Raw genomic sequence first — 16,825 nt, 5'->3', positions numbered from 1 at the left:
CCTGCGCGTCCGGAGCCTGTGCTCCGCAACGGGAGAGGCCACAGCAGTGAGAGGCACACGTACCGCAAAAAAACAAACAAACAAAAACTAGCTTTGCAACCTTAGCCAATTTTGGTGGTATTAAAGACTTGAAGCTGAAGTGACCTGAGAGGGAGATTTTCTTTGGAGAGGATTTTGTTATTCCTCATGTCCATGGGCGTCAGGAGAACAGTGTTTCCCCTTACATTAAACCAAAAAGAAGCCTTCAAAGAGACCACTTCTAGGTCTGGGCTGGATAGCATCCCTCACAGTTAGGGGGGTGGGGACATGCTGGAATGGTGTCTGATGCACACCTGGGGAATCTAAGGTGAGAAGTTATGGCTTTAGGCCTGAAGAAGCGGAGAATGGAGAGGCCAAGCTTCCCTGGGAGTGAGCTGCATTGATATGAGGACCAAGTGGATTCATGGGCAAAACCCAGGTTGAAATCGGCTTAAAAATAACATTGCCCAATATAAAATAGATAACTAATAAGGACCTACTGTATAGCACAGGGAACTCTACTCAATATTCTATAATGGTCTATATGGGAAAAGAATCTAAAAAAGACTGGATATATGTATGTGTATAACTGATTCACTCCTCCGTACAGCAGAAACCAACACAACATTGTAAATCAACTATACTCCAATAAAAATTTTTTAAAAAATATCATTGCCCAATTGGGCTGCCTGGAGGGGCATGAGACCCCAGAAGAGGGAGAGGGAGAGAGAGAGAGTAAACATCAGACATACAAAGGCTGAGCGTTAGAGGTGTAAGTGGCCTGCCTGAGAAAAGTATCCACCACATCACAGAAATTGCAATTGGAGGTTCCTAGATGGGGGATCTCGGAGAAAACAATACAAGAGGTCAAGAACCACAGCCAGAATCTGCTACTCCTAGAAGGCCGCAACTAGAATTACCTGTTTATCAGTCAGGTATGACCTTTTCCATCCTTTACTTCTCCCTAGTCTTTTAACCCTGAGGGGTCAAAGCAGCTTAGAGAAGCAGGCGAGAGGCAGTAGCGGCCCAAGGCTGAGAAGTTAGGAAGCCTCCCAGCCTGCCCATTCCTCAGGCTTACAGCCAAGCTGAGCTGGAGGAAGAATAAGTTCTAATTTACAGAGAGGTTTGGAGTTTCAGTTATTTCACTGGACTGACCAATTGAATTACAGAAATGAAACCATTATTGGAAATAAAAGCGTTCAAGAGACTTTCCTTTTCTGAGTGACCAAAAAAATTATGATCTTGCACAAGATTTCCTCCAAGGTTTAAAGAGATACTGAAGGGAAGAAGTAAAGTTGCTGTTTACTTATACCTTATTTTGAGCGTGACCCATTTAATAGGGTTTTTACAAAAGCATATGTGTGCATACCATACATACTGTTCTAGCTTTCTTTTTTTATGTAGCTGGGTGGCTGTTCCCTATTAATATATATAAATTTACTGCATTCTTTTAAACAGCTGCATAGTAGACCATTTTAAGGATGTACAATGATTTATTTTAATTGTTCCTTTTTCGGGTGTTGTCAATATATTGGTAATTCTTAATCTGTAAAGAAAAATGTAGAAAAAAATTTAAAACAAACACCTTAAATGCTTCTACCATACTTAAATAAACACACTTTCTAAGTATCTATTTTATGTGAAAGATATTTCTGGGTTTTTTGGTTGTTTTTTTTTTTAATAAATTTATTTATTTTATTTTTGGCTGCGTTGGGTCTTCATTGCTGCGCTCGGGTCTTCCCTAGTTGTGGCGAGCAGGGGCCACGCCCCACTGCAGTGCGCAGGCTTCTCACTGTGGTGGCCTCTCCCGTTGTGGAGCACGGGCTCTAGGCGTGCGGGCTTCAGTAGTTGTGGCTCACGGGCTCAGCCGCTCCGCGTCATGTGGGATCTTCCTGGACCAGGGCTCGAACCTGTGTCCCCAGCATTGGCAGGCGGACTCCTAACCACTGCACCACCAGGGAAGTCCTGATATTTCTGTTTTTACAGGAACTTTGTTTAAAAAAAAAAAACCCTCATTGCTAAGCTTTAGAGTAATCCACATCACACCTAATTATCCACTGTATGAGTGTCATTAGTGATTGGAAGCTGAAACTGAAAGCATTCAATAATAAGCAAAGCAATTATAATTAAATTAAATTCATTCTGGAACTTGGTTGAGCCACACGCAAAAAAAACTATATTCCACCTGTTCCAAATTATAGTATTTTAATACGACCTAGGATGGTAGAAGTAGATCAGTTGTTTATTTTAAAAATTATCTTTTGGACTTCCCTAGTGGCACAGTGGTTAAGAATCCGCCTGCCAATGCAGGCGACACAGGTTCGAACCCTCGTCTGAGAAGATCCCACAGGCCACGGAGCAACTAAGCCCGTGAGCCACAACTACTGAGCCTGCGCTCTACAGCCTGCATGCCACAACTACTGAAGCCCGCGTGCCTAGAGCCCATGCTCCGCAACAAGAGAAGCCACTGCAATGAGAAGCCCATGCAATGCAACGAAGAGTAGCCCCCGCTCGCTGCAAGTAGGGAAAGCCCGCGTGCAGCAACGAAGACCCAACACAGCCAAAAATAAATAAATAAATAAAAATTACTTTTTGCTTAAACAGTTTTGTGCTTATTATGTTCTAAATTCAGGACACTGTTCTAAGTTCATCACTAATGTTAACTCATTTAATCCTCATAACAACCCTAGGAAGTAAGTATTGTCATTATACCCAGTTTAAGATAAGGTAATCAAGGCCTAGAGAAGCTAAGTAACTTGGTCAAGGTCACATATCTACAAAGTGACAAGGATTTGAATGCAGGAAGTCTGGCTCCAGAGTTCATGATATAGTCACTCCCCCCTGTTGTCCCCCTTTAGGCTGACTATAAATCTATCATATCACTGCAAAGATGAAGACTTATGTTGTGCTTTCTTAAAGCAGAACTAGCACTCAAAGCCATAATCTTCAACCCCATCATCATTAACAACAAAATTTGATAATGAGTGCACACTATACTGTCCCTATGGATAAGAGAGATACATCATGGCCTCTGCTCTTGAAAGGATTTAATCTAATTTCCCTGCTGGGTCAAAGGAAATTGCCAGAGGCAGTATTCTATGGCATTACCAGGTCAGTTCCAAGGGAAAAAAAATACTAAAACCTAACAGTTAAATCCAAATGAGTAAAAATAAGAGGAAGCCAGAATGCAAATTCAGTCAGCTTGGGACTGGAGGAGAGCTAGTATGTGAGATGGTTCCAAGCAGACTAAAGGAAAGAGATCTCGAATCCTTACCTGGCTGAGAGTTTAGGTACTGGCCACAGATTGTTACCAGTGGCCTCTGGTGTGGGTGTGGTAAGAAGAGTCAAAGAGTTAAAGAGCTAAACCCATGTGCAGAGGGTCTTGTTTTCCCATCTATGAGAAATCAAGGCTCTAATACACTACTTATGAACTCCAGATAGTACTCTTTTAATAGTAAACAGTAGAAATTTACATGATTGGCTAATTTTTTTTTTTTTTTTTGGCTGTTCTTGATAAGCATTCAGTTGAGAGAGATCTAAGGCAGGAAGGGAAAACTCAGATGCCTACAGAGGCTAGGCTGCTGACTGTACATGGTGTAGAGGGGTGTAGCTGGTCAGGGTAGCAAAGTCAAGAGTGCTTGCTTACTTTGACACCATTTGACAGCAGCTCAGGATTTTGTTGTTTATTTCATGTCAACAATCATTGCCAACGCAGTAAGCAGCCACTCTAGGGAAAGTGGTACTAGCTGAAAAGGGAAGTAGCTTAAAGAGAAGTTAAATAAACACACCGGTTTTATTCTTTATGGATTCTAAGGGGAAGTCAGCCATGTCAGAGTTGATGCTTCTCCCACAAAGGATGTGTTTATGACAAAGGCAAGGACAGCTGGATTGTAGGTTCCATCCCAGTACTCTGTGTCCTTAGTGTGTAAACAGGCTTCACACTTATTTTCAGAGACAGAAAGGAAGGGGGGAAGCTAAAGAAACTGGGTCAGACCACAGTCAGTCTTAGGTGGGATGGGGTGGGGGAGGAACCCCAGGAAATAGAGCAGGTGATGACAGCTGTAAGTAGTAGAGGAATGAGTGCTGAATCCCTAGGGACCCTGCTGAGAGCAAGAAAGAGACTCTGAGGGGGGTGGCCTAGAAGTGGGAATAGAGCTGACACTTAACAGCCTTACCCATGGAGTCCTGGGATAATGCCCAACAATAACATTTTAAAGCAACCAAACTGGAGAACCTATGAAATTCTGCCTGTTTGAATAAAATTAGTTAAATAAAAGTCATGATAACGTTGCTGGTGTTTTGGTTTGATTTGCCCAAGTTGACTCTCCAGAGGCTGCCACCATTTAGCGTGAAATCATATTCCTCTTTTTGCAGGGGTATTACTTGCAGTCAAGTAACAAATTGCACTATAATAGCTCAACCATTATTTTTTCTACATAAGAGACAGTTTGTCTTAAATTGATTTTCTTCCTCTGCTACATACCTAAAATTTTTGTCTCCATCTTATCATGCCCAAAATAAGCTTCTAAAAACAAAGTAATGAAAAGTCTTAAGGGGGGAAAGAAAGGTGATGAAATTTGTTACCTTTACAAATAAGGGATCTTGAGACCTGTGAATTTAAAACTTTAGACTTTTACATTCAACACTTTATTCCTATTTCATAGGGTTTTGTTTCAAAAACTCTACATACAAATTTTAGGAATATAAGAGTATATGCCCACCATAGTTATTTTATTTCATATCCCACAATTTGGAAAAATAACAGTTTTATTTTAGAAATAGCCAAGAAAGAATTTTAGGCAGTGAATGATGTCAAAAACATAGTTCTTTATTTTGGAAATATATTAATTTAATCTATCATGCATCTAATAAATTCAAATAATAGAGACATAGACTAAAAACTTCTAGTAGGAAAGAAGATATTTGCAGGTGAAAAAAATACACTGGACCTCTAAGTAACAGTTAATTACAAATAAGTAGATTTGCCATTATCCTCTGCTTTAGAGTTATCCAGAAGGTTTTATCCAAACTCCTTGTTAGGTCACTTCAAGGCAGAGTATGGCTTATTAAGTAATACTAGTTTTCTAAAAAGAAGTTAAGTATATTGAAATGGGCTACCAAATTACTCAATAAACATGGAGCTCCCTTTTTAAAATGTCCCTGTTGGAAAGGTCCATATATTGTTTGTCACCAAAAGCCTCTCTAACTATAATTAAAAATAAAACTTTAAAAGATAGCTGTTGAAATAAGTAAGTAAATTGGTAATAACAATTTGAAAATAAACTTAAACAATACCTTTTTAGTTGCTTAGCAAAATATTTATTACAAATAAATTATGCTCCAAATAAGTATATTGTATTAAAATAGAGATATCCCCTTGAAATCTCTTCTTCTTGAATAAATTTCCCCTCTCTGACAAAAGGTTTCTAGAATGTGGCAGGTGGGTGGTACACGTAGTCTTACAGCCTAAGCAAAACAAACTTAGGAACAGATTTTAAAAAATAGATTAAGTGTTTTCTAAGCCACTGCTTGCCTACACTAGCCAGCTGAAGGCTTTAAATAATTTAATCCCTACAACAACTGCCAGCTCCAACTGGAAGCCTTAAACAAGGACTGGATTCACTGAGGACTCCAACAGGTGCAGTCTAATAGTGCTCCCCTAAATCTACTACTGATCTATGTTTGTGCGTGTGTAGGACACTGTATTCTTAAATTCAACAGGACACTAATTCAATTAATCCAAATGCCTCTTGTTTTGTCCCATCTTCCACTACCATATTACATTCCTCTGTTTTTTTTCCAGAGAAATACTTAGCACAATGTGTGCATATGAGTTTGTTTTCAATGTTGCTTTTCTAAGCAAGATCCCTCTTATTACAGTTTAAGTTTTGCAAAGCAAATTCACTAATACATTACTTTTCTTCCTGTTGTTATTGCTCTTTCTATCCAACTGACTTTTCTATATTACTGCTTGCTAAGCACCATTAGAATTCCTCAGATTTTTTTCCTTTTACACATTTATAAAATGTATAAGAATGTACTTGTTGCTTATGTATTCAAATATATCTACAGAGAAAATTCACACATAGCTTTTATGTAATCAAACTAAGATAACATTTCCTATCAAGTTAAAGTGAAACACCAAAAAAGACCACTATAATGCCCTCAGTCAGTCATGCAGTAAAAAGAAGTTTAAAAACCAATAGCTAGCCTGCCGATGCAGGGGAACCGGGTTCGCGCCCTGGTCTGGGAGGGTCCCATATGCCGCGGAGCGGCTGAGGCCCGTGAGCCATGGCCGGTGGCCCTGCGGGTCCGGAGCCTGTGCTCCGCAACGGGAGAGGCCACAGCAAAGGGAGGCCCGCATACCACAAAAAAAAAAAAAAAAAACCAATAGCTAACTGAATATGCAATGCAAAATAATGAAATTGGACCCTTATTTTACACTATATACAAAAATTAACTCAAAATGGATTAAAGACCTAAATGTAAGACCTACCACTGTAAAACTCCTAGAAGAAAACATAGGGAAAAAGCTTCAGGACATTGGATTTGACAATTATTTCTTGGATATGACAACAAAAAACATAGGTAACAAAAGCAAAAATAGACAAATGGAACTATGTCAAAATTCAAAACTTCTGTGCCTCAAAGGAAACAATCAACAGAGTGAAAAATCAACCTATAGAAAAGGGAGAAAATATTTGCAAATCATATATCTAATAAGAGGTTAATATCCAGAATATATAAAGAACTCTTACAACTCAATGACAACAAAAACAACCCAACTAAAAAATGGGGAAAGGACTTGAAAAGACATTTCTCCAAAGAAGATATGCAAGTGGCCAACAAACATATGAAACAATACCTATTTCTGATCATAAGATACATGCAAATCAAAACCAAAATGAAGTATCACATCACACCTTTTCGGATAACTGCTATGAAAAGAACAAAAAATAACAAGTACTGGTGAGGATGTGGAGGAATTGGAACCCTTGTGTACTGTTGGTGAGTACGTGAAATGGTGTAGCCATAATAGAAAACTATGGAGGTTTCTCAAAAAATTAAAAATAGAATTACCACATAATCTAGCACTCCTACGTCTGGGTATATATTCAAAAGAATTGAAAGCAAGATCTGGAAGTGATATTTGTACACCTATGTTCATTGTGGCATTATTCACAGTAGTCAAGAGGTGGAAATAACCCAAATGTCCATCAATGGATGGATGCATAAAAAAAATGTGGTATATACATACAATGGAATATTATCCAACCTTTAAAAAGAAGGCAATCCGACAATATGCAACAACATGGATGAACCTCAAGGACAATATGCTAAGTGAAACAAGCCAGTCACAGAAATACTGTATGATTCCACTTATATGAAGTATCTAAAATCATAGAAACAGAAAGTAGAAAGGTGGTTGGCAAGGGCTGGGGAAAAGGGAAGGGGGAAATTAGTGTTTGTTTAATGGACGTAAAGTTTCAGTTTTACAAGACGAAAGAATCCTAGAAGAAATCTTAGTGAATGTACTAAACACTATTGAACTGTATACTTAAAACTGGTTAGGGGCTTCCCTGGTAGCGCAGCGGTTGAGAGTCCCCCTGCCGATGTAGGGGATACGGGTTCGTGCCCCGGTCCGGGAAGATCCTCCATGCTGCAGAGCGGCTAGGCACCTGAGCCATGGCCGCTGAGCCTGCGCGTCCGGAGCCTGTGCTCCGCAACGGGAGAGGCCACAACAGAAAAAAAAAAAAAAAGTGGTTAGGATGGTTAATTTAATGTTACATATTTTTTACCACAATAAAATAAATACATAAATATCAAGTGGAGAAACCCAAAAGCTACAGCTACCTTCCTGGCAAAATTCTTTCCCTAACACTTTTTCCTTCCTACCCCCAAGGTTTACAGAATTATTTTTTCCAACTTTTTATTTTGTAAAATTTTAAAACCAGAAGACTTGTAAGAAGTATAAATTGAATACTCATCCTAGATTTGTCAACATTTTGTCACATATACTTTTTTCTTTCTCTTGCTGTGTCTTTCCCCCACACATATACACACATATATAAACATGCATACATATATGTATATATGTATGTATGTGCATACATATACATATATAATTATAATCATTTCACTAAGCTATTTACAAGTTAGTAGCATACATCATGACACCTTACTCCTGAATATTTCAGACTATCTCCTAAGAGCGAAAATATTCTCCTGCATAATCATAATATGATTTTTTGTAGTGTGGAGGAGAGATTGAGCTCAACTAACAAAGGCAAGTGGGAATTTATAAGGAAGGAGCAGGGTGAAGGTCTGTGGATAGAAATTACTAAGAGGAAACATCAAGTGTAGGGAGATTCTGCTAAACCATCTGACAAGATTCTTGCTGAAGGCAGGCTAGGGTGATAAGAGATAGAAGATGAGGGATGAGGAACTTGGTCAGATGTCAGGAGTGGTCAGATACCAAGTGCGGGAAATTTTCCAAAAACTGACCCAGCAGGATTCTTTCTAAAACTGTACTAAATGGGCCAAGGACAGAACCCAAGGTCAGGGGCATAGTCAGAAAGAGGACTCAGAGGAACCTGACTCAAGTTAGGTCAAAGCAGAGTCTTTGTCACATTCGTGAAATTTAACATGGATACCATATTACTATCTACTAAACAGTGTATATTCAAATGTCCGCAATTGTCCCAATAATCTTTTATACCTGTTTTTTGCTTGTTTGTTTGTTTGTTTGGTTGGTTTCATTTTCTCTTGTTTTGATCAAGGACATCCAGTGAACGATCACATATTGTGTTTAGTTGTGATGTCCCTCTGGTCTCCTTTAATCTAGAATAGTTCCCATCTTTTTTGTTTGTTTTTTGTCTTTCAAAACATTGACATTTTAAAAAAGTCAGAACAGTTGTTTTGCCAAATGTCAGTCAGTCTGGATATCCTCATGACTAGGTCTAGGTTAAAAACTTAGCGGGATACCACATTGTTGATTTGCGCCCTTTTCCTATCAGGTGGTATGCCATAAAGAGTTAACTCAGCAGGCTTGATTGCTCAAACTCTGCACCTTCCAAAGAAAGGATTGGACCCTGACCAGCTCCTGGGAGATAACCTCTGAGCGCTTGGAATATCCTGCCTGGAAAGAGTGTTTTTTGAATGCCTTCGACGTTGGGCAATCCGTATCATTTTGATCAGATAATTTATGCTAACAATTTGATTTATGGTGAGTACCTGTTTTTGTATGCTGCGTGCCAATGTGACTGACTCCCAGTAAAACCTTGGACACCGAGGCTTGGGTCAGCTTCTTTGGTTGGCAACGCTTCACACATATTGTCACACATGGTTGTTGAGAGAATTAAGCACTGTCCGTGTGACTGAGAGAGGACAACCAGAAGCCTTACTCCTGGTTCCTCCTAGATTTGGCTCCATGCTCCTTTTCACTCTGCTGATTTTAATCTCTATCCTTTTGCTATCATAAACCATAACTGTGAGAATCACAGCTTTTTAGAGTTCTGTGAGTCCTTCTAGAGAATGATCAAACCTGAGGGGGTCTTAATGTTAGTTTGCTTCATTATTGGTGTTAACTTTGTTCATTTCACTAAGTTCCTCCCGAATTTCTCTAGTATAAAGATATCTTTTCCCTTTGTAATTAGGAAGTATTCTGTAGAGTGATACTTTGAGACGATGAATATTCTGTTCCCCGACAGTCTTTTACATAATAGTTTTAATATATTTTGATGATTCTTGTATGAATCAATTATTACTATGGGGGTTATAAAATGGTGATTTTTTTGTTCTGTAATAACATGGACTGATAGGTTCTTTTTTGTTAGTCAGTTCCTACTATTATTTATTTTGATGCTGAACTTGACCACTATTTGACCAGTGGGACCCCCCCCCTCAATTTGACTCCTGTGTCCCGATCAGTTTTTCAGAATTTCCTTACTTTCTGATACAATGAGATATTCCAAACTTACTTTGTCTTTCCTTGCCCCAGGTTGAAATCAACCTTTTCTCCAAGTAGACATTGTTCCTTTTACTTTCCTTGAACATGAATTCCAGAGTCATATGTAGCCTGTAGGAGTGATGAATAGAAAGCAGAGTCAAATTAGTCTACTAGGATGCACGATGACTGCATCGCTTTTGGCCTAAGCAAATAGAAAGATGTAGTTGCCATTTTCTGAGATGGTAAAGCCTAGGAGAAGAGCAGGTTTGGCAAGTAAGATCAGAAGCTTGGTTTTGGACATAAATTTGAGATACTATTAGATTCCTATATGGAAATATCACATAGGCAACTGGTTTAAGAAGTCTGGAGTGCAGAATAGAAGTATTGGCTGAAGAAATAAAATTGGGAGTTAGCATATAGCTGGTATTTGAATCCATGGAACCTAAATGTGACCACCAAGGAAAAGATCGTGTTAGGAAATTCTAAGAACTGAGTCCTGGAGCATTCTAAATTTGGGAGATAAGAAGTATTCAGCAAAAGAGACAAAGAAGGAAGATCATACAAGTTTCGAATTGTCATTATTGCCTGGTGAAATTAACCGCTGATTTGGCCTCCATCTCTATCCTTATAGTTTTTCCTTTTCCAGAATATCATATAAATGGAATCAATCAGTATGTAGTCTTTTGAATCTGGCTTTTTTCACTAAACATAACGCATTTGGGATTCATCCATACTATTTTGTTTATCAATAGATGTTCCTCAAAATTGTTGAATAGTATTTCTTTATATAGATGTGCCATAGTTCATTAATTCAACACCAGTTCATGGATATTTGGTTTATTCCCAGTCTTTAGAGATTATGAACAAAGGTGCCATAAACATTTTTATATTGTTTTGTGTGAAAACAATTTTTATTTGTCTTGGGGTAAATATTGATACTTAGGAGTGGAATTTTGGGGTCACACAGTAAGTATACATTTAACATTATTAGAGACTGCCAAACTGTTTTAAAAACTGTCTGCCCAATTTTGCATTTCCACAAGCAATGTATAAGAGTTGCAGCTGCTTTGCATCCTCATCAGCACCTGGTATTGTCAGGTGGTGTTGTCTTGCCATCCACTACTAATAGGTTTGTAGTCATAACCTATCACAGTTTCAATTTGCCTTTCGTTAATCACTAATGAAATTGAACATCTTTTCATGTGCTTATTTGCCTTCTGCTTTTATTTTTTCATCAAGTGGCTGTTCAAATGTTTTGCTCATTTTTTAGTTGTGTTGTTTCCTTATTAGGTTTCAAGAGTTCTTTGTATCTGGATACAACTCTTTTGTCAGATATGTGCTTTGTAACATTTTACCAAAGTCTGCAGCTTGTCTTTTTATTCTCTTAATGATGTCTTCCAAAGAACAAAACCTTTCTAATTTTGAAAAAGTCCAACTTATCAGTATTTTCTTTTATGGATTAAATATGCTTTTGGCATCATATCTGGAAAACTCTTTGCCTAATCCAAGGTTAAAAAAAGTTTTTCTCCTTTGTTTTTTCCTAAAAGTTATATAGTTTTACTTAGGTCTGTCATCCATTTTGAATTAATTTTATATAAGGTATGAGGTATAAGTTGAGACAGGTTTTTGCACATGGATGTCCAATTGTTCTAATACCATGTGCTGAAAAACCTATACTTTCTCTGTTGGATTACCTAGACACTTGGTCAAAAGTCAGCTGTTTGTACTTGTATGGGTCTCAAAAAACCCTGCTTATATTTTGACTGCAATTGTTTTGAAACTATAGATCAATTGGGGGATAATGACAGCTTCATATTTAATAAGTCTAACATAGTGACCTTCCTGCCATCATTTTCATAGTTGAATTCTAATGTTTAAATACCTTTATTGAAGTCTAGAATTTATTTATACTTTTTAAGGTAATTTAGTAGTTGTACATTTTAATCCATACTGAGTTTCTGGAAGGCAAAATCTGTATCCTACTTATCTTTGAATTACAGTATGCCATAGATTCAAAGCATAGAATAGGACCTCCATAAAGTTTGTGTATTAAATATTTAAATTTGAGACTTTTAAACGATTCTGATATCTTCAGACATGTAGAGGATTGGGCATATGGAACTTCCATGATACAAGAGGAAGAAACAAGTATTTCTCTTTCTAAAAAGAGCCATAGTAATTGTCCCTGATGCAAGTTGTAGGAAGAGGACAGAAGAAACTGTCCCCCCAATTTTCACCCATCACAAGACTTAGATTCCAGAAATGTCAAGGCAAATTATTTTATAGGTGAGACTCATACAGTGACACATTATACCTAGCTTCCTGTATTTCATTATACACTTATACAAAAATTTGATCCCAAAATGAGAAACTTCTGCTAGAGCTGGTTAGGTTTGATTGTTTTTTGTCACTTATGAAAATTGTGCATTTTTTGCAAATCAAAACCGCAGTCAGGTATCACCTCACACTGGTCAGAATGGCCATCATCAAAAAGTCTACAAACAACAACTGCTGGAGAGGATGTGGCGAAAAGGGAACCCCTGTACACTGCTGGTCGGAATGTAAATTGGTGCAGCCACTATGAAAAATAGTATGGAGTTTCCTTAAAAAACTAAAAATAGAATACCAAATGATCCAGCAATTCCACTCCTGGGTATATATCCAGAAAAAACAAAAACTCTAATTCAGAAAGATACATGCACCCAAATAAATAGTGTTCATAGCAGCACTATTTATAATAGGCAAGCCATAGAAACAACCCAAGTGCCCGTGAACAGACAATTGGTTTAAGAAGATGTGGTATACATATGTTGTGGTATATATATATAAAATATTACTCAGCCATAGAAAAGAATGAAATATTGCCATTTGCAGCACATGGATGGACATAGAGAATATTGTACTTAGTGAAATAAGTCAGAGAAAGAAAAATATTATATGATATTACTTACATGTGGAATCTAAACAATAATACAAATGAATCTATATACAAAACAGAAACAGACTCCCAGACATAGAAAACAAACTCATGGTTACAAAAGGGAGAGGGAGGTGAGGAGGGACAAATTAGGAGTATGGGATTAACAGATACAAACTACTATACATAAAATAGGTAAGCAACAAAAATATACTGTATAGCACAGGGAATTATACCCAATATCTTGTAATAACCTATAATAGAATATAATCTACCAAAAAAAGGAATCATTACGTTGTACACCTGAAATAACACAATACTGTAAATCAACTATATGTCAATTTTAAAAATTATGTAATTTTTAGTTTGGCCCCCATAGTGGACTGTTTTTTTTTTTTTTTTTTTAGAATTTCACTTTAGGAGAAAATTCATTGCATGATTAAGTATTTTACCGAAAAACCCCACATTTTGCCTTTGCCTTACTATTGAATAGTACTATAGCAATCATCATCAATCAATTTTCACATAGCTGTAGTTCAAAGATAGGTGGAAGGGATATGTCATATCCTTTCTGATACACAGATGGTACCAAATTATTTTACCAATAATTATGTGACCACAGTAGCCAAAGGAGTAAAATTCATCATTATTTTTTCCTCTGCTACCATTTGATCTGGTGTGGTTCAAACAAATGATTTTGATGTGAAACTAGAGTGCTCAGATTTCTAATCTTTTAAAACCCTTCGCTTCCTTCATTTTAATAAGACTCTATTGGCAACAAAAGCAAAAATAAACAAATGGAACTACATCAAACTGAAAAGCTTCTGCATAGCAAAGGAAACCATCAACAAAATGAAAAGGCAATCTACAGAATAGAAAAAAATATTCAAAAATTTTATATTTGATAAGGGGTTAATATCCAAAATATATAAAGAACTCATACAACTCAGAAGCAAAAATCAATCAGATTAAAAAATAGGCAGAAGATCAGAATGAAATACATTTTTCCGAAGAAGACATACAGATGGCCAACAGATACATGAAAATGTGGTCAACATCACTAATCATGGAGGAAATGCAAATTAAAAACACAATGAGTTACCATCTCACACCTGTTAGAATGGCTATTATCAAAAGACAAGAGATAACAAGCGTTGGCGAGGATATGGAGAAAACAGAATCTTTGTGTACTGTTGGTAGGAATGTAGATTGGTGCAGCCACCGTGAAAAATAGTATGGAAGTTCCTAAAAACTTTTTCAAAGAACTACCAAATGATCCAGCAATTTAACTTTTTATTCAAAGTGGGTATTTATTTGAAGGAAACAAAAACACTAACTCAAAAAATATCAGCACCCCCATGTTCAATGCAGCATTATTTACATTTGCCAAGACATGGAAACAACCCAAGTGTCCATCAATGGATGAATGGATGAAGAAGATGTGGCATATTGAGGAATATTAATCAGCCATAAAAAAAGAAGGAAATTCTGCCATTGCGACAACATGGATGGACTTCCAGGGTGTTATTCTAAATGAAGTAAGTCAGACAGAGAGAGACAAATACCATATGATCTCATCACTTACATAAAAAAAAAAAAAAAAGGAACTTATGGAACAGACTGGCACTTTCCAGAGGTGAGGGGATGTGAAATAGGTGAAGATGGTCAAAAGGTACAAACTTCCAGTTATAAAATTTTTAAGATAATAAATAAGGCTCTATCTGTACATTGATTGGTACACAATGAAACACATTTAGGAAACCCCATCTCCATTAGATGGATCAATTAATTGTTCATTTAGAATCATTTAGGAATTGTCTGTATATATAGGAAGTGCCTTTCTAAACGACTACTAACTAGTGTCTAGATGAAAATGATAATTTTATTATTCCAGTCGATTGGAAAAGCATTTTAAATTATTTTTTTCCAACTATACTGGTGGATTTACACAAATTATGTTATTCTCTTTTCAGGCACAATTTGGATCAAAAAGAGACATTTGGGGACTTCCCTGGTGGTGCAGTGGTTAAGAATCTACCTGCCAAAGCAGGGGACACGGTTTCGAGCCCTGGTCCGGGAAGATTCCACATGCCACGGAGCAACTAAGCCTGTGTGCCACAACTACTGAGCCTGTGCTCTAGAGCCTGCGAGCCACAACTCCTGAAGCCCAGACGCCTAGAGCCTGTGCTCTGCAACAAGAGAAGCCACCGCAATGAGAAGCTCGCGCACCTCAACGAAGAGTAGCCCTCGCTCACTGCAACTAGAGAAAAAGCCCGCGCGAGCAACAAAGACCCAACGCAGCCAAAAATAAATTAAATAAATAAATAAATAAATTTTTAAAAAGAGAGAGAGACATTTGTCAAGCACTTGGCTGGAGCTAGGGGTGCATGCTCTGATTAAGGAAGCTAGCAAGGATAAATGGGCCACATTGAGATCAAAACTATGACCTCATTGATAAGGAGTTCCAACTAACCGGCACAGAGATAATAAATACATACTTCTTGGAACTTTGCTTTCTCTCTTCTCCACAAGTGTTTTCTCTGTAGTCACTGAAGGATGAAGACATTTTATTCTCTCTAAACTTCCAGCAGAACCCTTTGTGCCAGGGATAGCACATTCCATCCTTCTGTGTACTATTACCAGTAAACAATGAAATGACCATCATAGAGTCTAAGTATTTGTTGCCTCATGAAAGGAATTTAGAAGAGTCCTTGGATGAAAAATCACCACACAGAGTAGAGTGGTAGTATTGTACTATTGTGCAGAGTATTATTACACCAAAGATTATGAACCATACATACTTTGGTGAGAGTCTTTTGTGGGCCAAATTCATGTCCTCGAAATAGACACGGCATTTTAGATAATGTAAATATATGGATATGGTAGATTTTTCTCCTAGAAAATGAATACATCTTTTATACAATTTCCAGGATAAAGGATAATGAAACTGTGGAAGCAAAGTTCTAAAATACTCATTATTTTTACACAACATCAAGTTGTTTTCGGAGACGGTAAAATCTGTTCTTTAAAATTATTTCTATTTCAGATGAATCATTTGGTGAACAAGCTCACATAAAAGTGAGAGAACAGAAAAAGAAGGGGAAAGAGGACAAAAATTGATAATTTATCAGAATGTGGTTGTATCACACTTTAGAATGCCAAGAGCAGAAGTTCATTCAGTCTTAAGGACAAAGGAGGTTAACTGTAAGGACATGGATGGTTTAAGATTGTTAAGCCATTTCATAACAGACAGTTCTAGGACTGGTCACACCAGTGTCCACATGGTCTTTCTCTCTCTTTCTTCTGGTGTCCCTCTTCTTTCAGCTTCAAACTTTCAAGTAGGGTACATGTGGTTGTATTGTTTAATTCATCAGTGTGGAGTCTATCTATTGGGTAGATTCTGATTCAGGTGCCCATTCCTGACAAAAGCATTTAGGTTTAGCTTCTTTTTTTTAAGATGCAATAGGTAAATCAACTATACTCCAATTAAAAAAAAAAGAAAGAGGCAATAGGAGACAGTAGAAAGTCTGTGTCATATCACTTAGTACAGGCCCCACTTTCTTAAAAACAAAAAATAGCCCTCCACAGAAATCAAAATTGCACGGTATACCCAATATTTATGGCAAGGGAAGAAAGGTATGCATGTGATTGAATACAAAAAGGGACGATGTGAAATAAAAACTGTTTTTCAAAGTGGTAAGATTATAATTACTTCCCCCCCCCTCAGTTTTTGCCAATATTGTTTTCTAGTGCTTTGACTAATTTAAGAAAGTTTTAAACATATTTAGAACAATAAGTATCATTTAACAATACCTATATGTTTTTTTAAACTGATTATCTCCAGTTTTTTACTTTTGAAATCATTTTAAACTCAAGCAGTAGAGTCAGATTAAATTTAGGAAATGTGTAAAAGATGAGATTAATTAACATTCTAATTCAAG

At 37.2% G+C, this 16,825-nt stretch overlaps 1 long non-coding RNA gene across 1 annotated transcript in view; it reads right to left on the bottom strand.

Annotated features, from left to right (window-relative positions):
• LOC114483982 (uncharacterized) overlaps positions 1-15,446 on the bottom strand; it is a 17,330-nt gene extending 1,884 nt beyond the window's left edge. The window contains exons 1-2 of the long non-coding RNA XR_003676360.1: positions 15,383-15,446; positions 9,999-10,096 (exon numbers count right to left, since the gene is read on the bottom strand). This is a non-coding gene — a long non-coding RNA (uncharacterized lncRNA). The remainder of the gene's footprint in view (positions 1-9,998; positions 10,097-15,382) is intronic.
• Positions 15,447-16,825: the final 1,379 nt, after the last annotated feature.

The sequence above is a fragment of the Physeter macrocephalus genome, chromosome 16 (assembly GCF_002837175.3).
Source record: "Physeter macrocephalus isolate SW-GA chromosome 16, ASM283717v5, whole genome shotgun sequence".
Classification (NCBI taxonomy): Eukaryota; Metazoa; Chordata; class Mammalia; order Artiodactyla; family Physeteridae; genus Physeter; species Physeter macrocephalus.
The sequence above is the reverse complement of the archived record's forward strand: the minus strand, read 5'-3'. Positions and strand labels throughout refer to the sequence as shown.